Below are 21577 nucleotides of genomic sequence, written 5' to 3'. Positions count from 1 at the left end.
GTTAGTGTAGCAGTGCTAGCCTTCATTTTTCCAGTTAGTGTAGCGATACTAGCTTGCATTGTTCCAGTTAGTGTAGCTATACTAGCCTGCATTGTTCCTGTTAGTGTAGCAATAATAGCCTGCATTGTTCCAGTTGGTGCAGCTATGCTGGCATACATTGTTCCAGTTAGTGCAGCTATGCTAGCCTACATTGTTCCAGTTAGTGTAGCAATACTAGCCTACAATGTTCCAGTTAGTGTAGCAATACTAGCCAGCATTGTTCCAGTTAGTGTAGCAATACTAGCCTACATTGTTCCAGTTAGTGTAGCAATACTAACCTGCATTGTTCCAGTTAGTGTAGCAATACTAACCTGCATTGTTCCAGTTAGTGTAGCAATGCTAGCCTACATTGTTCCAGTTAGTGTAGCAATACTAACCTGCATTGTTCCAGTTAGTGCAGCTATGCTAGCCTACATTGTTTCAGTTAGTGTAGCAATACTAGCCTGCATTGTTCCAGTTAGTGCAGCTATGCTAGCCTACATTGTTTCAATTAGTGTAGCAGTACTAGCCTGCATTGTTCCAGTTAGTGCAGCTATGCTTGCCTTCATTGTTGCAGTTAGTGTAGCAGTAATAGCCTGCAATTTTCCAGTTAGTGCTGCAATACTAGTCTGCATTGTTCCAGTTAGTGCAGCTATGCTAGCCTACATTGTTCCAGTTACTGGAGCACTACTAGCCTGCATTGTTCCAGTTAGTGTCGCAATACTAGCCTGCATTGTTCCAGTTAGTGCAGCTATGCTTGCCTTCATTGTTGCAGTTAGTGTAGCAGTAATAGCCTGCATTGTTCCAGTTCGTGCTGCAATACTAGCCTGCATTGTTCCAGTTAGTGTAGCAATGCAAACCTACATTGTTCCAGTTAGTGTAGCAATGCGAGCCTACATTGTTCCAGTTAGTGCATCAATACTAGCCTGCATTTTTCCAGTTAGTGAAGCAAAGCTAGCCTACATTGTTCCAGTTGGTGTAGCAATGCTAGCCGACATTGTTCCAGTTAGTGTAGCAATGCTAGCCTACATTGTTCCAGTTAGTGTAGCAATGCAAACCTACATTGTTCCAGTTAGTGTAGCAATGCGAGCCTACATTGTTCCAGTTGGTGTAGCAATGCAAACCTCCATTGTTCCAGTTAGTGTAGCAATGCAAACCTACATTGTTCCAGTTAGTGTAGCAATGCGAGCCTACATTGTTCCAGTTGGTGCAGCAATGCAAACCTACATTGTTCCAGTTAGTGTAGCAATGCGAGCCTACATTGTTCCAGTTGGTGTAGCAATGTGAGCCTACATTGTTCCAGTTAGTGCATCAATACTAGCCTGCATTGTTCCAGTTAGTGAAGCAAAGCTAGCCTACATTGTTCCAGTTGGTGTAGCAATGCTAGCCTACATTGTTCCAGTTAGTGTAGCAATGCGAGCCTACATTGTTCCAGTTAGTGCATCAATACTAGCCTGCATTGTTCCAGTTAGTATAGCAATGCTAGCCTACATTGTTCCAGTTAGTGTAGCAATGCGAGCCTACATTGTTCCAGTTAGTGTAGCAATGCGAGCCTACATTGTTCCAGTTAGTGCATCAATACGAGCCTACATTGTTCCAGTTAGTGCATCAATACGAGCCTGCATTGTTCCAGTTAGTGTAGCAATACTAGCCTGCATTGTTCCAGTTAGTGTAGCAATGCTGGCCTACATTGTTCCAGTTAGTGCATCAATACGAGCCTGCATTGTTCCAGTTAGTGTAGCAATACTAGCCTGCATTGTTCCAGTTAGTGTAGCAATGCTAGCCTACATTGTTCCAGTTAGTGTAGCAATGCGAGCCTACATTGTTCCAGTTAGTGCATCAATACTAGCCTACATTGTATCAGTTAGTGCATCAATGCTAGCCTACATTGTTGTAGTTAGTGTAGCAATGCTAGCCTACATTGTTCCAGTTAGTGTAGCAATGCTAGCCTACATTGTTCCAGTTAGTGCAGCAATGCGAGCCTACATTGTTGCAGTTAGTGCATCAATGCTAGCCTACATTGTTGTAGTTAGTGTAGCAAATCTAGCGTACATTGTTCCAGTTAGTGCAGCAATACAAGCCTACATTGTTCCAGTTGGTGCAGCTATGCGATCCAGCATTGCTCCAGTTAGTGTAGCAATAATAGCCTGCATTGTTCCAGTTAGTGTAGCAAGACGAGCCTACATTATTCCAGTTGGTGCAGCTATGCGATCCAGCATTGCTCCAGTTAGTGTAGCAATAATAGCCTGCATTGTTCCAGTTAGTGTAGCAAGACGAGCCTGCATTGTTCCAGTTAGTGCAGCTATGCTTGCCTTCATTGTTGCAGTTAGTGTAGCAGTAATAGCCTGCATTGTTCCAGTTCGTGCTGCAATACTAGCCTGCATTGTTCCAGTTAGTGTAGCAATGCAAACCTACATTGTTCCAGTTAGTGTAGCAATGCGAGCCTACGTTGTTCCAGTTAGTGCATCAATACTAGCCTGCATTTTTCCAGTTAGTGAAGCAAAGCTAGCCTACATTGTTCCAGTTGGTGTAGCAATGCTAGCCGACATTGTTCCAGTTAGTGTAGCAATGCTGGCCTACATTGTTCCAGTTAGTGTAGCAATGCAAACCTACATTGTTCCAGTTAGTGTAGCAATGCGAGCCTACATTGTTCCAGTTGGTGTAGCAATGCAAACCTACATTGTTCCAGTTCGTGTAGCAATGCGAGCCTACATTGTTCCAGTTGGTGTAGCAATGCGAGCCTACATTGTTCCAGTTAGTGCATCAATACTAGCCTGCATTGTTCCAGTTAATGAAGCAAAGCTAGCCTACATTGTTCCAGTTGGTGTAGCAATGCTAGCCTACATTGTTCCAGTTAGTGTAGCAATGCGAGCCTACATTGTTCCAGTTAGTGCATCAATACTAGCCTGCATTGTTCCAGTTAGTGTAGCAATGCTAGCCTACATTGTTCCAGTTAGTGTAGCAATGCGAGCCTACATTGTTCCAGTTAGTGTAGCAATGCGAGCCTACATTGTTCCAGTTAGTGCATCAATACGAGCCTGCATTGTTCCAGTTAGTGTAGCAATGGTAGCCTACATTGTTCCAGTTAGTGCATCAATACGAGCCTGCATTGTTCCAGTTAGTGTAGCAATACTAGCCTGCATTGTTCCAGTTAGTGTAGCAATGCTGGCCTACATTGTTCCAGTTAGTGCATCAATACGAGCCTGCATTGTTCCAGTTAGTGTAGCAATACTAGCCTGCATTGTTCCAGTTAGTGTAGCAATGCTAGCCTACATTGTTCCAGTTAGTGTAGCAATGCGAGCCTACATTGTTCCAGTTAGTGCATCAATACTAGCCTACATTGTTCCAGTTAGTGCATCAATGCTAGCCTACATTGTTGTAGTTAGTGTAGCAATGCTAGCCTACATTGTTCCAGTTAGTGCATCAATGCTAGCCTACATTGTTCCAGTTGGTGCAGCTATGCGATCCAGCATTGCTCCAGTTAGTGTAGCAATAATAGCCTGCATTGTTCCAGTTAGTGTAGCAAGACGAGCCTACATTGTTCCAGTTGGTGCAGCTATGCGATCAAGCATTGCTCCAGTTAGTGTAGCAATAATAGCCTGCATTGTTCCAGTTAGTGTCGCAATACTAGCCTGCATTGTTCCAGTTAGTGCAGCTATGCTTGCCTTCATTGTTGCAGTTAGTGTAGCAGTAATAGCCTGCATTGTTCCAGTTCGTGCTGCAATACTAGCCTGCATTGTTCCAGTTAGTGTAGCAATGCAAACCTACATTGTTCCAGTTAGTGTAGCAATGCGAGCCTACATTGTTCCAGTTAGTGCATCAATACTAGCCTGCATTTTTCCAGTTAGTGAAGCAAAGCTAGCCTACATTGTTCCAGTTGGTGTAGCAATGCTAGCCGACATTGTTCCAGTTAGTGTAGCAATGCTAGCCTACATTGTTCCAGTTAGTGTAGCAATGCAAACCTACATTGTTCCAGTTAGTGTAGCAATGCGAGCCTACATTGTTCCAGTTGGTGTAGCAATGCAAACCTACATTGTTCCAGTTAGTGTAGCAATGCAAACCTACATTGTTCCAGTTAGTGCAGCAATGCGAGCCTACATTGTTCCAGTTGGTGTAGCAATGCAAACCTACATTGTTCCAGTTAGTGTAGCAATGCGAGCCTACATTGTTCCAGTTGGTGTAGCAATGCGAGCCTACATTGTTCCAGTTAGTGCATCAATACTAGCCTGCATTGTTCCAGTTAGTGTAGCAATGCTAGCCTACATTGTTCCAGTTAGTGTAGCAATGCGAGCCTACATTGTTCCAGTTAGTGTAGCAATGCGAGCCTACATTGTTCCAGTTAGTGCATCAATACGAGCCTGCATTGTTCCAGTTAGTGTAGCAATACGAGCCTGCATTGTTCCAGTTAGTGTAGCAATGCTAGCCTACATTGTTCCAGTTAGTGCATCAATACGAGCCTGCATTGTTCCAGTTAGTGTAGCAATACTAGCCTGCATTGTTCCAGTTAGTGTAGCAATGCTGGCCTACATTGTTCCAGTTAGTGCATCAATACGAGCCTGCATTGTTCCAGTTAGTGTAGCAATACTAGCCTGCATTGTTCCAGTTAGTGTTGCAATACTAGCCTACATTGCTCCAGTTATTGCAGCAATAATAGCCTGCGTTTTTCCAGTTAGTGCAACTATGCTAGCCTGCATTGTTCCAGTTCGTGTAGCAATAATAGCCTGCGTTGTTCCAGTTAGTGCAACTATGCTGGCCTACATTGTTCCATTTAGTGTTGCAATACTAGCCTACATTTTTCCAGTTAGTGTAGCAATACTAGCCGACATTGTTCCAGTTAGTGTAGCAATACTAGACCGCATTGTTCCAGTTAGTGCAGCTATACTTGCCTACATTGTTCCACTTATTGTAGCAATACTAGCCTTCATTGTTCCAGTTAGTGTAGCAATGATAGCCTGCATTGTTCCTGTTAGTGTAGCAATACTAGCCGGCATTGTTCCAGTTAGTGCAGCTATACTAGCCTGCATTGTTGCAGTGAGTGTAGCAATGCTAGCCTACATTGTTCCAGTTAGTGTAGCAATACGAGCCTGCATTGTTCCTGTTAGTGTAGCAATACTAGCCAGCATTGTTCCAGTTAGTGTAGCAATACTAGCCTACATTGTTCCAGTTAGTGTAGCAATACTAACCTGCATTGTTCCAGTTAGTGTAGCAATGCTAGCCTACATTGTTTCAGTTAGTGTAGCAATACTAGCCTGCATTGTTCCAGTTAGTGCAGCTATGCTTGCCTTCATTGTTGCAGTAAGTGTAGCAGTAATAGCCTGCATTGTTCCAGTTCGTGCTGCAATACTAGCCTACATTGTTCCAGTTAGTGTAGCAATACTAACCTGCATTGTTCCAGTTAGTGTAGCAATGCTAGCCTACATTGTTTCAGTGAGTGTAACAATGCTAGCCTGCATTGTTCCAGTTCGTGCAGCTATGCTTGCCTTCATTGTTGCAGTTAGTGTAGCAGTAATAGCCTGCATTGTTCCAGTTCGTGCTGCAATACTAGCCTGCATTGTTCCAGTTAGTGTCGCAATACTAGCCTGCATTGTTCCAGTTAGTGCAGCAATACCAGCCTGCATTGTTCCAGTTAGTGTAGCAATACTAGCTTGCATTGTTCCAGTTAGTGCAGCTATGCTAGCCTACATTGTTCCAGTTAGTGCAGCAATACTAGCCTACATTGTTCCAGTTAGTGTCGCAATACTAGCCTCCATTGTTCCTGTTAGTGTAGCAGTGCTAGCCTTCATTTTTCCAGTTAGTGTAGCGATACTAGCTTGCATTGTTCCAGTTAGTGTAGCTATACTAGCCTGCATTGTTCCTGTTAGTGTAGCAATAATAGCCTGCATTGTTCCAGTTGGTGCAGCTATGCTGGCATACATTGTTCCAGTTAGTGCAGCTATGCTAGCCTACATTGTTCCACTTAGTGTAGCAATACTAGCCTACAATGTTCCAGTTAGTGTAGCAATACTAGCCAGCATTGTTCCAGTTAGTGTAGCAATACTAGCCTACATTGTTCCAGTTAGTGTAGCAATACTAACCTGCATTGTTCCAGTTAGTGTAGCAATACTAACCTGCATTGTTCCAGTTAGTGTAGCAATGCTAGCCTGCATTGTTCCAGTTAGTGTAGCAATACTAACCTGCATTGTTCCAGTTAGTGCAGCTATGCTAGCCTACATTGTTTCAGTTAGTGTAGCAATACTAGCCTACATTGTTCCAGTTAGTGTAGCAATACTAGCCTACATTGTTCCAGTTAGTGTAGCAATACTAACCTGCATTGTTCCAGTTAGTGTAGCAATGCTAGCCTACATTGTTTCAGTTAGTGTAGCAATACTAGCCTGCATTGTTCCAGTTAGTGCAGCTATGCTTGCCTTCATTGTTCCAGTTAGTGTAGCAGTAATAGCCTGCATTGTTCCAGTTAGTGCTGCAATACTAGTCTGCATTGTTCCAGTTAGTGCAGCTATGCTAGCCTACATTGTTCCAGTTACTGGAGCACTACTAGCCTGCATTGTTCCAGTTAGTGTCGCAATACTAGCCTGCATTGTTCCAGTTAGTGCAGCTATGCTTGCCTTCATTGTTGCAGTTATTGTAGCAGTAATAGCCAGCATTGTTCCAGTTCGTGCTGCAATACTAGCCTGCATTGTTCCAGTTAGTGTAGCAATGCAAACCTACATTGTTCCAGTTAGTGTAGCAATGCGAGCCTACATTGTTCCAGTTGGTGTAGCAATGCAAACCTACATTGTTCCAGTTAGTGTAGCAATGCAAACCTACATTGTTCCAGTTAGTGTAGCAATGCGAGCCTACATTGTTCCAGTTGGTGTAGCAATGCAAACCTACATTGTTCCAGTTAGTGTAGCAATGCGAGCCTACATTGTTCCAGTTGGTGTAGCAATGCGAGCCTACATTGTTCCAGTTAGTGCATCAATACTAGCCTGCATTGTTCCAGTTAGTGAAGCAAAGCTAGCCTACATTGTTCCAGTTGGTGTAGCAATGCTAGCCTACATTGTTCCAGTTAGTGTAGCAATGCGAGCCTACATTGTTCCAGTTAGTGCATCAATACTAGCCTGCATTGTTCCAGTTAGTGTAGCAATGCTAGCCTACATTGTTCCAGTTAGTGTAGCAATGCGAGCCTACATTGTTCCAATTAGTGTAGCAATGCGAGCCTACATTGTTCCAGTTAGTGCATCAATACGAGCCTGCATTGTTCTAGTTAGTGTAGCAATGCTAGCCTACATTGTTCCAGTTAGTGCATCAATACGAGCCTGCATTGTTCCAGTTAGTGTAGCAATACTAGCCTGCATTGTTCCAGTTAGTGTAGCAATGCTAGCCTACATTGTTCCAGTTAGTGTAGCAATGTGAGCCTACATTGTTCCAGTTAGTGCATCAATACTAGCCTACATTGTATCAGTTAGTGCATCAATGCTAGCCTACATTGTTGTAGTTAGTGTAGCAATGCTAGCCTACATTGTTCCAGTTAGTGTAGCAATGCTAGCCTACATTGTTCCAGTTAGTGCAGCAATGCGAGCCTACATTGTTCCAGTTAGTGCATCAATGCTAGCCTACATTGTTGTAGTTAGTGTAGCAATGCGAGCCTACATTGTTCCAGTTAGTGCATCAATACTAGCCTACATTGTATCAGTTAGTGCATCAATGCTAGCCTACATTGTTGTAGTTAGTGTAGCAATGCTAGCCTACATTGTTCCAGTTAGTGTAGCAATGCTGGCCTACATTGTTCCAGTTAGTGCATCAATACGAGCCTGCATTGTTCCAGTTAGTGTAGCAATACTAGCCTGCATTGTTCCAGTTAGTGTAGCAATGCTAGCCTACATTGTTCCAGTTAGTGTAGCAATGCGAGCCTACATTGTTCCAGTTAGTGCATCAATACTAGCCTACATTGTATCAGTTAGTGCATCAATGCTAGCCTACATTGTTGTAGTTAGTGTAGCAATGCTAGCCTACATTGTTCCAGTTAGTGTAGCAATGCTAGCCTACATTGTTCCAGTTAGTGCAGCAATGCGAGCCTACATTGTTGCAGTTAGTGCATCAATGCTAGCCTACATTGTTGTAGTTAGTGTAGCAAATCTAGCGTACATTGTTCCAGTTAGTGCAGCAATACAAGCCTACATTGTTCCAGTTGGTGCAGCTATGCGATCCAGCATTGCTCCAGTTAGTGTAGCAATAATAGCCTGCATTGTTCCAGTTAGTGTAGCAAGACGAGCCTACATTATTCCAGTTGGTGCAGCTATGCGATCCAGCATTGCTCCAGTTAGTGTAGCAATAATAGCCTGCATTGTTCCAGTTAGTGTAGCAAGACGAGCCTGCATTGTTCCAGTTAGTGCAGCTATGCTTGCCTTCATTGTTGCAGTTAGTGTAGCAGTAATAGCCTGCATTGTTCCAGTTCGTGCTGCAATACTAGCCTGCATTGTTCCAGTTAGTGTAGCAATGCAAACCTACATTGTTCCAGTTAGTGTAGCAATGCGAGCCTACGTTGTTCCAGTTAGTGCATCAATACTAGCCTGCATTTTTCCAGTTAGTGAAGCAAAGCTAGCCTACATTGTTCCAGTTGGTGTAGCAATGCTAGCCGACATTGTTCCAGTTAGTGTAGCAATGCTGGCCTACATTGTTCCAGTTAGTGTAGCAATGCAAACCTACATTGTTCCAGTTAGTGTAGCAATGCGAGCCTACATTGTTCCAGTTGGTGTAGCAATGCAAACCTACATTGTTCCAGTTAGTGTAGCAATGCAAACCTACATTGTTCCAGTTAGTGTAGCAATGCGAGCCTACATTGTTCCAGTTGGTGTAGCAATGCAAACCTACATTGTTCCAGTTCGTGTAGCAATGCGAGCCTACATTGTTCCAGTTGGTGTAGCAATGCGAGCCTACATTGTTCCAGTTAGTGCATCAATACTAGCCTGCATTGTTCCAGTTAATGAAGCAAAGCTAGCCTACATTGTTCCAGTTGGTGTAGCAATGCTAGCCTACATTGTTCCAGTTAGTGTAGCAATGCGAGCCTACATTGTTCCAGTTAGTGTAGCAATGCGAGCCTACATTGTTCCAGTTAGTGCATCAATACGAGCCTGCATTGTTCCAGTTAGTGTAGCAATGGTAGCCTACATTGTTCCAGTTAGTGCATCAATACGAGCCTGCATTGTTCCAGTTAGTGTAGCAATACTAGCCTGCATTGTTCCAGTTAGTGTAGCAATGCTGGCCTACATTGTTCCAGTTAGTGCATCAATACGAGCCTGCATTGTTCCAGTTAGTGTAGCAATACTAGCCTGCATTGTTCCAGTTAGTGTAGCAATGCTAGCCTACATTGTTCCAGTTAGTGTAGCAATGCGAGCCTACATTGTTCCAGTTAGTGCATCAATACTAGCCTACATTGTTCCAGTTAGTGCATCAATGCTAGCCTACATTGTTGTAGTTAGTGTAGCAATGCTAGCCTACATTGTTCCAGTTAGTGTAGCAATGCTAGCCTACATTGTTCCAGTTAGTGCAGCAATGCGAGCCTACATTGTTCCAGTTAGTGCATCAATGCTAGCCTACATTGTTCCAGTTGGTGCAGCTATGCGATCCAGCATTGCTCCAGTTAGTGTAGCAATAATAGCCTGCATTGTTCCAGTTAGTGTAGCAAGACGAGCCTACATTGTTCCAGTTGGTGCAGCTATGCGATCAAGCATTGCTCCAGTTAGTGTAGCAATAATAGCCTGCATTGTTCCAGTTAGTGTCGCAATACTAGCCTGCATTGTTCCAGTTAGTGCAGCTATGCTTGCCTTCATTGTTGCAGTTAGTGTAGCAGTAATAGCCTGCATTGTTCCAGTTCGTGCTGCAATACTAGCCTGCATTGTTCCAGTTAGTGTAGCAATGCAAACCTACATTGTTCCAGTTAGTGTAGCAATGCGAGCCTACATTGTTCCAGTTAGTGCATCAATACTAGCCTGCATTTTTCCAGTTAGTGAAGCAAAGCTAGCCTACATTGTTCCAGTTGGTGTAGCAATGCTAGCCGACATTGTTCCAGTTAGTGTAGCAATGCTAGCCTACATTGTTCCAGTTAGTGTAGCAATGCAAACCTACATTGTTCCAGTTAGTGTAGCAATGCGAGCCTACATTGTTCCAGTTGGTGTAGCAATGCAAACCTACATTGTTCCAGTTAGTGTAGCAATGCAAACCTACATTGTTCCAGTTAGTGCAGCAATGCGAGCCTACATTGTTCCAGTTGGTGTAGCAATGCAAACCTACATTGTTCCAGTTAGTGTAGCAATGCGAGCCTACATTGTTCCAGTTGGTGTAGCAATGCGAGCCTACATTGTTCCAGTTAGTGCATCAATACTAGCCTGCATTGTTCCAGTTAGTGTAGCAATGCTAGCCTACATTGTTCCAGTTAGTGTAGCAATGCGAGCCTACATTGTTCCAGTTAGTGTAGCAATGCGAGCCTACATTGTTCCAGTTAGTGCATCAATACGAGCCTGCATTGTTCCAGTTAGTGTAGCAATACGAGCCTGCATTGTTCCAGTTAGTGTAGCAATGCTAGCCTACATTGTTCCAGTTAGTGCATCAATACGAGCCTGCATTGTTCCAGTTAGTGTAGCAATACTAGCCTGCATTGTTCCAGTTAGTGTAGCAATGCTGGCCTACATTGTTCCAGTTAGTGCATCAATACGAGCCTGCATTGTTCCAGTTAGTGTAGCAATACTAGCCTGCATTGTTCCAGTTAGTGTTGCAATACTAGCCTACATTGCTCCAGTTATTGCAGCAATAATAGCCTGCGTTTTTCCAGTTAGTGCAACTATGCTAGCCTGCATTGTTCCAGTTCGTGTAGCAATAATAGCCTGCGTTGTTCCAGTTAGTGCAACTATGCTGGCCTACATTGTTCCATTTAGTGTTGCAATACTAGCCTACATTTTTCCAGTTAGTGTAGCAATACTAGCCGACATTGTTCCAGTTAGTGTAGCAATACTAGACCGCATTGTTCCAGTTAGTGTAGCAATGCTAGCCAGCATTGTTCCAGTTAGTGCAGCTATACTTGCCTACATTGTTCCAGTTATTGTAGCAATACTAGCCTTCATTGTTCCAGTTAGTGTAGCAATGATAGCCTGCATTGTTCCTGTTAGTGTAGCAATACTAGCCGGCATTGTTCCAGTTAGTGCAGCTATACTAGCCTGCATTGTTGCAGTGAGTGTAGCAATGCTAGCCTACATTGTTCCAGTTAGTGTAGCAATACGAGCCTGCATTGTTCCTGTTAGTGTAGCAATACTAGCCAGCATTGTTCCAGTTAGTGTAGCAATACTAGCCTACATTGTTCCAGTTAGTGTAGCAATACTAACCTGCATTGTTCCAGTTAGTGTAGCAATGCTAGCCTACATTGTTTCAGTTAGTGTAGCAATACTAGCCTGCATTGTTCCAGTTAGTGCAGCTATGCTTGCCTTCATTGTTGCAGTAAGTGTAGCAGTAATAGCCTGCATTGTTCCAGTTCGTGCTGCAATACTAGCCTACATTGTTCCAGTTAGTGTAGCAATACTAACCTGCATTGTTCCAGTTAGTGTAGCAATGCTAGCCTACATTGTTTCAGTGAGTGTAACAATGCTAGCCTGCATTGTTCCAGTTCGTGCAGCTATGCTTGCCTTCATTGTTGCAGTTAGTGTAGCAGTAATAGCCTGCATTGTTCCAGTTCGTGCTGCAATACTAGCCTGCATTGTTCCAGTTAGTGTCGCAATACTAGCCTGCATTGTTCCAGTTAGTGCAGCAATACCAGCCTGCATTGTTCCAGTTAGTGTAGCAATACTAGCTTGCATTGTTCCAGTTAGTGCAGCTATGCTAGCCTACATTGTTCCAGTTAGTGCAGCAATACTAGCCTACATTGTTCCAGTTAGTGTCGCAATACTAGCCTCCATTGTTCCTGTTAGTGTAGCAGTGCTAGCCTTCATTTTTCCAGTTAGTGTAGCGATACTAGCTTGCATTGTTCCAGTTAGTGTAGCTATACTAGCCTGCATTGTTCCTGTTAGTGTAGCAATAATAGCCTGCATTGTTCCAGTTGGTGCAGCTATGCTGGCATACATTGTTCCAGTTAGTGCAGCTATGCTAGCCTACATTGTTCCACTTAGTGTAGCAATACTAGCCTACAATGTTCCAGTTAGTGTAGCAATACTAGCCAGCATTGTTCCAGTTAGTGTAGCAATACTAGCCTACATTGTTCCAGTTAGTGTAGCAATACTAACCTGCATTGTTCCAGTTAGTGTAGCAATACTAACCTGCATTGTTCCAGTTAGTGTAGCAATGCTAGCCTGCATTGTTCCAGTTAGTGTAGCAATACTAACCTGCATTGTTCCAGTTAGTGCAGCTATGCTAGCCTACATTGTTTCAGTTAGTGTAGCAATACTAGCCTACATTGTTCCAGTTAGTGTAGCAATACTAGCCTACATTGTTCCAGTTAGTGTAGCAATACTAACCTGCATTGTTCCAGTTAGTGTAGCAATGCTAGCCTACATTGTTTCAGTTAGTGTAGCAATACTAGCCTGCATTGTTCCAGTTAGTGCAGCTATGCTTGCCTTCATTGTTGCAGTTAGTGTAGCAGTAATAGCCTGCATTGTTCCAGTTAGTGCTGCAATACTAGTCTGCATTGTTCCAGTTAGTGCAGCTATGCTAGCCTACATTGTTCCAGTTACTGGAGCACTACTAGCCTGCATTGTTCCAGTTAGTGTCGCAATACTAGCCTGCATTGTTCCAGTTAGTGCAGCTATGCTTGCCTTCATTGTTGCAGTTATTGTAGCAGTAATAGCCAGCATTGTTCCAGTTCGTGCTGCAATACTAGCCTGCATTGTTCCAGTTAGTGTAGCAATGCAAACCTACATTGTTCCAGTTAGTGTAGCAATGCGAGCCTACATTGTTCCAGTTGGTGTAGCAATGCAAACCTACATTGTTCCAGTTAGTGTAGCAATGCAAACCTACATTGTTCCAGTTAGTGTAGCAATGCGAGCCTACATTGTTCCAGTTGGTGTAGCAAAGCTAGCCTACATTGTTCCAGTTGGTGTAGCAATGCTAGCCTACATTGTTCCAGTTAGTGTAGCACTGCGAGCCTACATTGTTCCAGTTAGTGCATCAATACTAGCCTGCATTGTTCCAGTTAGTGTAGCAATGCTAGCCTACATTGTTCCAGTTAGTGTAGCAATGCGAGCCTACATTGTTCCAATTAGTGTAGCAATGCGAGCCTACATTGTTCCAGTTAGTGCATCAATACGAGCCTGCATTGTTCTAGTTAGTGTAGCAATGCTAGCCTACATTGTTCCAGTTAGTGCATCAATACGAGCCTGCATTGTTCCAGTTAGTGTAGCAATACTAGCCTGCATTGTTCCAGTTAGTGTAGCAATGCTAGCCTACATTGTTCCAGTTAGTGTAGCAATGTGAGCCTACATTGTTCCAGTTAGTGCATCAATACTAGCCTACATTGTATCAGTTAGTGCATCAATGCTAGCCTACATTGTTGTAGTTAGTGTAGCAATGCTAGCCTACATTGTTCCAGTTAGTGTAGCAATGCTAGCCTACATTGTTCCAGTTAGTGCAGCAATGCGAGCCTACATTGTTCCAGTTAGTGCATCAATGCTAGCCTACATTGTTGTAGTTAGTGTAGCAATGCGAGCCTACATTGTTCCAGTTAGTGCATCAATACTAGCCTACATTGTATCAGTTAGTGCATCAATGCTAGCCTACATTGTTGTAGTTAGTGTAGCAATGCTAGCCTACATTGTTCCAGTTAGTGTAGCAATGCTGGCCTACATTGTTCCAGTTAGTGCATCAATACGAGCCTGCATTGTTCCAGTTAGTGTAGCAATACTAGCCTGCATTGTTCCAGTTAGTGTAGCAATGCTAGCCTACATTGTTCCAGTTAGTGTAGCAATGCGAGCCTACATTGTTCCAGTTAGTGCATCAATACTAGCCTACATTGTATCAGTTAGTGCATCAATGCTAGCCTACATTGTTGTAGTTAGTGTAGCAATGCTAGCCTACATTGTTCCAGTTAGTGTAGCAATGCTAGCCTACATTGTTCCAGTTAGTGCAGCAATGCGAGCCTACATTGTTCCAGTTAGTGCATCAATGCTAGCCTACATTGTTGTAGTTAGTGTAGCAAATCTAGCGTACATTGTTCCAGTTAGTGCAGCAATACGAGCCTACATTGTTCCAGTTGGTGCAGCTATGCGATCCAGCATTGCTCCAGTTAGTGTAGCAATAATAGCCTGCATTGTTCCAGTTAGTGTAGCAAGACGAGCCTACATTGTTCCAGTTGGTGCAGCTATGCGATCCAGCATTGCTCCAGTTAGTGTAGCAATAATAGCCTGCATTGTTCCAGTTAGTGTAGCAAGACGAGCCTGCATTGTTCCAGTTAGTGCAGCTATGCTTGCCTTCATTGTTGCAGTTAGTGTAGCAGTAATAGCCTGCATTGTTCCAGTTCGTGCTGCAATACTAGCCTGCATTGTTCCAGTTAGTGTAGCAATGCAAACCTACATTGTTCCAGTTAGTGTAGCAATGCGAGCCTACATTGTTCCAGTTAGTGCATCAATACTAGCCTGCATTTTTCCAGTTAGTGAAGCAAAGCTAGCCTACATTGTTCCAGTTGGTGTAGCAATGCTAGCCGACATTGTTCCAGTTAGTGTAGCAATGCTAGCCTACATTGTTCCAGTTAGTGTAGCAATGCAAACCTACATTGTTCCAGTTAGTGTAGCAATGCGAGCCTACATTGTTCCAGTTGGTGTAGCAATGCAAACCTCCATTGTTCCAGTTACTGTAGCAATGCAAACCTACATTGTTCCAGTTAGTGTAGCAATGCGAGCCGACATTGTTCCAGTTGGTGTAGCAATGCAAACCTACATTGTTCCAGTTAGTGTAGCAATGCGAGCCTACATTGTTCCAGTTGGTGTAGCATTGCGAACCTACATTGTTCCAGTTAGTGCATCAATACTAGCCTGCATTGTTCCAGTTAGTGAAGCAAAGCTAGCCTACATTGTTCCAGTTGGTGTAGCAATGCTAGCCTACATTGTTCCAGTTAGTGTAGCAATGCGAGCCTACATTGTTCCAGTTAGTGCATCAATACTAGCCTGCATTGTTCCAGTTAGTGTAGCAATGCTAGCCTACATTGTTCCAGTTAGTGTAGCAATGCGAGCCTACATTGTTCCAGTTCGTGCATCAATACGAGCCTGCATTGTTCCAGTTAGTGTAGCAATGCTAGCCTACATTGTTCCAGTTAGTGTAGCAATGCTGGCCTGCATTGTTCCAGTTAGTGTAGCAATGCTGGCCTACATTGTTCCAGTTAGTGCATCAATACGAGCCTGCATTGTTCCAGTTAGTGTAGCAATACTAGCCTGCATTGTTCCAGTTAGTGTAGCAATACTAGCCTGCATTGTTCCAGTTAGTGTAGCAATGCTGGCCTACATTGTTCCAGTTAGTGCATCAATACGAGCCTGCATTGTTCCAGTTAGTGTAGCAATACTAGCCTGCATTGTTCCAGTTAGTGTAGCAATGCTAGCCTACATTGTTCCAGTTAGTGTAGCAATGCGAGCCTACATTGTTCCAGTTAGTGCATCAATACTAGCCTACATTGTATCAGTTAGTGCATCAATGCTAGCCTACATTGTTGTAGTTAGTGTAGCAATGCTAGCCTACATTGTTCCAGTTAGTGTAGCAATGCTAGCCTACATTGTTCCAGTTAGTGCAGCAATGCGAGCCTACATTGTTCCAGTTAGTGTAGCAATACTAGCCTGCATTGTTCCAGTTAGTGTAGCAATGCTGACCTACATTGTTCCAGTTAGTGCATCAATACGAGCCTGCATTGTTCCAGTTAGTGTAGCAATACTAGCCTGCATTGTTCCAGTTAGTGTAGCAATACTAGCCTGCATTGTTCCAGTTAGTGTAGCAATGCGAGCCTACATTGTTCCAGTTAGTGCATCAATACTAGCCTACATTGTATCAGTTAGTGCATCAATGCTAGCCTACATTGTTGTAGTTAGTGCATCAATGCTAGCCTACATTGTTGTAGTTAGTGTAGCAATGCTAGCCTACATTGTTCCAGTTAGTGTAGCAAATCTAGCGTACATTGTTCCAGTTAGTGCATCAATACGAGCCTGCATTGTTCCAGTTAGTGTAGCAATACTAGCCTGCATTGTTCCAGTTAGTGTAGCAATGCTGGCCTACATTGTTCCAGTTAGTGCATCAATACGAGCCTGCATTGTTCCAGTTAGTGTAGCAATACTAGCCTGCATTGTTCCAGTTAGTGTAGCAATGCTAGCCTACATTGTTCCAGTTAGTGTAGCAATGCGAGCCTACATTGTTCCAGTCAGTGCATCAATACTAGCCTACATTGTATCAGTTAGTGCATCAATGCTAGCCTACATTGTTGTAGTTAGTGTAGCAATGCTAGCCTACATTGTTCCAGTTAGTGTAGCAATGCTAGCCTACATTGTTCCAGTTAGTGCAGCAATGCGAGCCTACATTGTTCCAGTTAGTGCATCAATGCGAGCCTACATTGTTGTAGTTAGTGTAGCAAATCTAGCGTACATTGTTCCAGTTAGTGCAGCAATACGAGCCTACATTGTTCCAGTTGGTGCAACTATGCGATCCAGCATTGCTCCAGTTAGTGTAGCAATAATAGCCTGCATTGTTCCAGTTAGTGTAGCAAGACGAGCCTGCATTGTTCCAGTTAGTGTAGCAAGACGAGCCTGCATTGTTCCAGTTAGTGTAGCAATTCTAGCCTACATTCTTCCAGTTACTGCAGCTATGCTAGCCAGCATTGTTCCAGTTAGTGTAGCAATAATAGGCTGCATTGTTCCAGTTAGTGTAGCAATACTGGGCTGCATTGATCCAGTTAGTGTAGCAATGCGAGCCAGCATTGTTCCAGTTAGTGTAGCAATACTAGCCTACATTGTTCCAGTTAGTGCAGCTATGCGAGCCTACATTGTTCCAGTTAGTGTCGCAATAATAGTCTGCATTGTTCCAGTTAGTGCAGCTATGCTAGACTACATTGTTCCAGTTAGTGGAGCAATACTAGCCTACATTGTTCCAGTTAGTGTAGCAATGCAAGCCTCCATTGTTCCAGTTAGTGTAGCAATGCTAGCCTGCATTGTTCCAGTTAGTGTAGCAATGCTGGCCTACATTGTTCCAGTTAGTGTAGCAATGCGAGCCTACATTGTTCCAGTTAGTGCAGCAATGCTGGCCTACATTGTTCCAGTTAGTGCAGCAATGCTGGCCTACATTGTTCCAGTTAGTGCAGCTATACTTGCCTACATTGTTCCAGTTATTGTAGCAATACTAGCCTGCATTGTTCCAGTTAGTGTAGCAATGATAGCCTGCATTGTTCCTGTTAGTGTAGCAATACTAGCCGGCATTGTTCCAGTTAGTGCAGCTATACTAGCCTGCATTGTTGCAGTGGGTGTAGCAATGCTAGCCTACATTGTTCCAGTTAGTGTAGCAATACAAGCCTGCATTGTTCCTGTTAGTGTAGCAATACTAGCCAGCATTGTTCCAGTTAGTGTAGCAATACTCGCCTACATTGTTCCAGTTAGTGTAGCAATACTAACCTGCATTGTTCCAGTTAGTGTAGCAATGCTAGCCTACATTGTTTCAGTTAGTGTAGCAATACTAGCCTGCATTGTTCCAGTTAGTGCAGCTATGCTTGCCTTCATTGTTGCAGTTAGTGTAGCAATACTAACCTGCATTGTTCCAGTCAGTGTAGCAATGCTAGCCTACATTGTTTCAGTGAGTGTAACAATGCTAGCCTGCATTGTTCCAGTTAGTGCAGCTATGCTTGCCTTCATTGTTGCAGTTAGTGTAGCAGTAATAGCCTGCATTGTTCCAGTTCGTGCTGCAATACTAGCCTGCATTGTTCCAGTTAGTGTCGCAATACTAGCCTGCATTGTTCCAGTTAGTGCAGCAATACCAGCCTGCATTGTTCCAGTTAGTGCAGCAATACTAGCCTACATTGTTCCAGTTAGTGTCGCAATACTAGCCTCCATTGTTCCTGTTAGTGTAGCAGTGCTAGCCTTCATTTTTCCAGTTAGTGTAGCGATACTAGCTTGCATTGTTCCAGTTAGTGTAGCTATACTAGCCTCCATTGTTCCTGTTAGTGTAGCAATAATAGCCTGCATTGTTCCAGTTGGTGCAGCTATGCTGGCAAGAATTGTTCCAGTTAGTGCAGCTGTGCTTGCCTACATTGTTCCACTTAGTGTAGCAATACTAGCCTACAATGTTCCAGTTAGTGTAGCAATACTAGCCAGCATTGTTCCAGTTAGTGTAGCAATACTAGCCTACATTGTTCCAGTTAGTGTAGCAATACTAACCTGCATTGTTCCAGTTAGTGTCGCAATACTAGCCTGCATTGTTCCAGTTAGTGCAGCTATGCTTGCCTTCATTGTTGCAGTTATTGTAGCAGTAATAGCCAGCATTGTTCCAGTTCGTGCTGCAATACTAGCCTGCATTGTTCCAGTTAGTGTAGCAATGCAAACCTACATTGTTCCAGTTAGTGTAGCAATGCGAGCCTACATTGTTCCAGTTGGTGTAGCAATGCAAACCTACATTGTTCCAGTTAGTGTAGCAATGCAAACCTACATTGTTCCAGTTAGTGTAGCAATGCGAGCCTACATTGTTCCAGTTGGTGTAGCAATGCAAACCTACATTGTTCCAGTTAGTGTAGCAATGCGAGCCTACATTGTTCCAGTTGGTGTAGCAATGCGAGCCTACATTGTTCCAGTTAGTGCATCAATACTAGCCTGCATTGTTCCAGTTAGTGAAGCAAAGCTAGCCTACATTGTTCCAGTTGGTGTAGCAATGCTAGCCTACATTGTTCCAGTTAGTGTAGCAATGCGAGCCTACATTGTTCCAGTTAGTGCATCAATACTAGCCTGCATTGTTCCAGTTAGTGTAGCAATGCTAGCCTACATTGTTCCAGTTAGTGTAGCAATGCGAGCCTACATTGTTCCAATTAGTGTAGCAATGCGAGCCTACATTGTTCCAGTTAGTGCATCAATACGAGCCTGCATTGTTCTAGTTAGTGTAGCAATGCTAGCCTACATTGTTCCAGTTAGTGCATCAATACGAGCCTGCATTGTTCCAGTTAGTGTAGCAATACTAGCCTGCATTGTTCCAGTTAGTGTAGCAATGCTAGCCTACATTGTTCCAGTTAGTGTAGCAATGTGAGCCTACATTGTTCCAGTTAGTGCATCAATACTAGCCTACATTGTATCAGTTAGTGCATCAATGCTAGCCTACATTGTTGTAGTTAGTGTAGCAATGCTAGCCTACATTGTTCCAGTTAGTGTAGCAATGCTAGCCTACATTGTTCCAGTTAGTGCAGCAATGCGAGCCTACATTGTTCCAGTTAGTGCATCAATGCTAGCCTACATTGTTGTAGTTAGTGTAGCAATGCGAGCCTACATTGTTCCAGTTAGTGCATCAATACTAGCCTACATTGTATCAGTTAGTGCATCAATGCTAGCCTACATTGTTGTAGTTAGTGTAGCAATGCTAGCCTACATTGTTCCAGTTAGTGTAGCAATGCTGGCCTACATTGTTCCAGTTAGTGCATCAATACGAGCCTGCATTGTTCCAGTTAGTGTAGCAATACTAGCCTGCATTGTTCCAGTTAGTGTAGCAATGCTAGCCTACATTGTTCCAGTTAGTGTAGCAATGCGAGCCTACATTGTTCCAGTTAGTGCATCAATACTAGCCTACATTGTATCAGTTAGTGCATCAATGCTAGCCTACATTGTTGTAGTTAGTGTAGCAATGCTAGCCTACATTGTTCCAGTTAGTGTAGCAATGCTAGCCTACATTGTTCCAGTTAGTGCAGCAATGCGAGCCTACATTGTTCCAGTTAGTGCATCAATGCTAGCCTACATTGTTGTAGTTAGTGTAGCAAATCTAGCGTACATTGTTCCAGTTAGTGCAGCAATACGAGCCTACATTGTTCCAGTTGGTGCAGCTATGCGATCCAGCATTGCTCCAGTTAGTGTAGCAATAATAGCCTGCATTGTTCCAGTTAGTGTAGCAAGACGAGCCTACATTGTTCCAGTTGGTGCAGCTATGCGATCCAGCATTGCTCCAGTTAGTGTAGCAATAATAGCCTGCATTGTTCCAGTTAGTGTAGCAAGACGAGCCTGCATTGTTCCAGTTAGTGCAGCTATGCTTGCCTTCATTGTTGCAGTTAGTGTAGCAGTAATAGCCTGCATTGTTCCAGTTCGTGCTGCAATACTAGCCTGCATTGTTCCAGTTAGTGTAGCAATGCAAACCTACATTGTTCCAGTTAGTGTAGCAATGCGAGCCTACATTGTTCCAGTTAGTGCATCAATACTAGCCTGCATTTTTCCAGTTAGTGAAGCAAAGCTAGCCTACATTGTTCCAGTTGGTGTAGCAATGCTAGCCGACATTGTTCCAGTTAGTGTAGCAATGCTAGCCTACATTGTTCCAGTTAGTGTAGCAATGCAAACCTACATTGTTCCAGTTAGTGTAGCAATGCGAGCCTACATTGTTCCAGTTGGTGTAGCAATGCAAACCTCCATTGTTCCAGTTACTGTAGCAATGCAAACCTACATTGTTCCAGTTAGTGTAGCAATGCGAGCCGACATTGTTCCAGTTGGTGTAGCAATGCAAACCTACATTGTTCCAGTTAGTGTAGCAATGCGAGCCTACATTGTTCCAGTTGGTGTAGCATTGCGAACCTACATTGTTCCAGTTAGTGCATCAATACTAGCCTGCATTGTTCCAGTTAGTGAAGCAAAGCTAGCCTACATTGTTCCAGTTGGTGTAGCAATGCTAGCCTACATTGTTCCAGTTAGTGTAGCAATGCGAGCCTACATTGTTCCAGTTAGTGCATCAATACTAGCCTGCATTGTTCCAGTTAGTGTAGCAATGCTAGCCTACATTGTTCCAGTTAGTGTAGCAATGCGAGCCTACATTGTTCCAGTTCGTGCATCAATACGAGCCTGCATTGTTCCAGTTAGTGTAGCAATGCTAGCCTACATTGTTCCAGTTAGTGTAGCAATGCTGGCCTGCATTGTTCCAGTTAGTGTAGCAATGCTGGCCTACATTGTTCCAGTTAGTGCATCAATACGAGCCTGCATTGTTCCAGTTAGTGTAGCAATACTAGCCTGCATTGTTCCAGTTAGTGTAGCAATACTAGCCTGCATTGTTCCAGTTAGTGTAGCAATGCTGGCCTACATTGTTCCAGTTAGTGCATCAATACGAGCCTGCATTGTTCCAGTTAGTGTAGCAATACTAGCCTGCATTGTTCCAGTTAGTGTAGCAATGCTAGCCTACATTGTTCCAGTTAGTGTAGCAATGCGAGCCTACATTGTTCCAGTTAGTGCATCAATACTAGCCTACATTGTATCAGTTAGTGCATCAATGCTAGCCTACATTGTTGTAGTTAGTGTAGCAATGCTAGCCTACATTGTTCCAGTTAGTGTAGCAATGCTAGCCTACATTGTTCCAGTTAGTGCAGCAATGCGAGCCTACATTGTTCCAGTTAGTGTAGCAATACTAGCCTGCATTG

The sequence above is a fragment of the Heterodontus francisci genome, chromosome 8, assembly GCF_036365525.1.
Source record: "Heterodontus francisci isolate sHetFra1 chromosome 8, sHetFra1.hap1, whole genome shotgun sequence".
Classification (NCBI taxonomy): domain Eukaryota; kingdom Metazoa; phylum Chordata; class Chondrichthyes; order Heterodontiformes; family Heterodontidae; genus Heterodontus; species Heterodontus francisci.
This window is presented reverse-complemented; position numbering follows the sequence as displayed.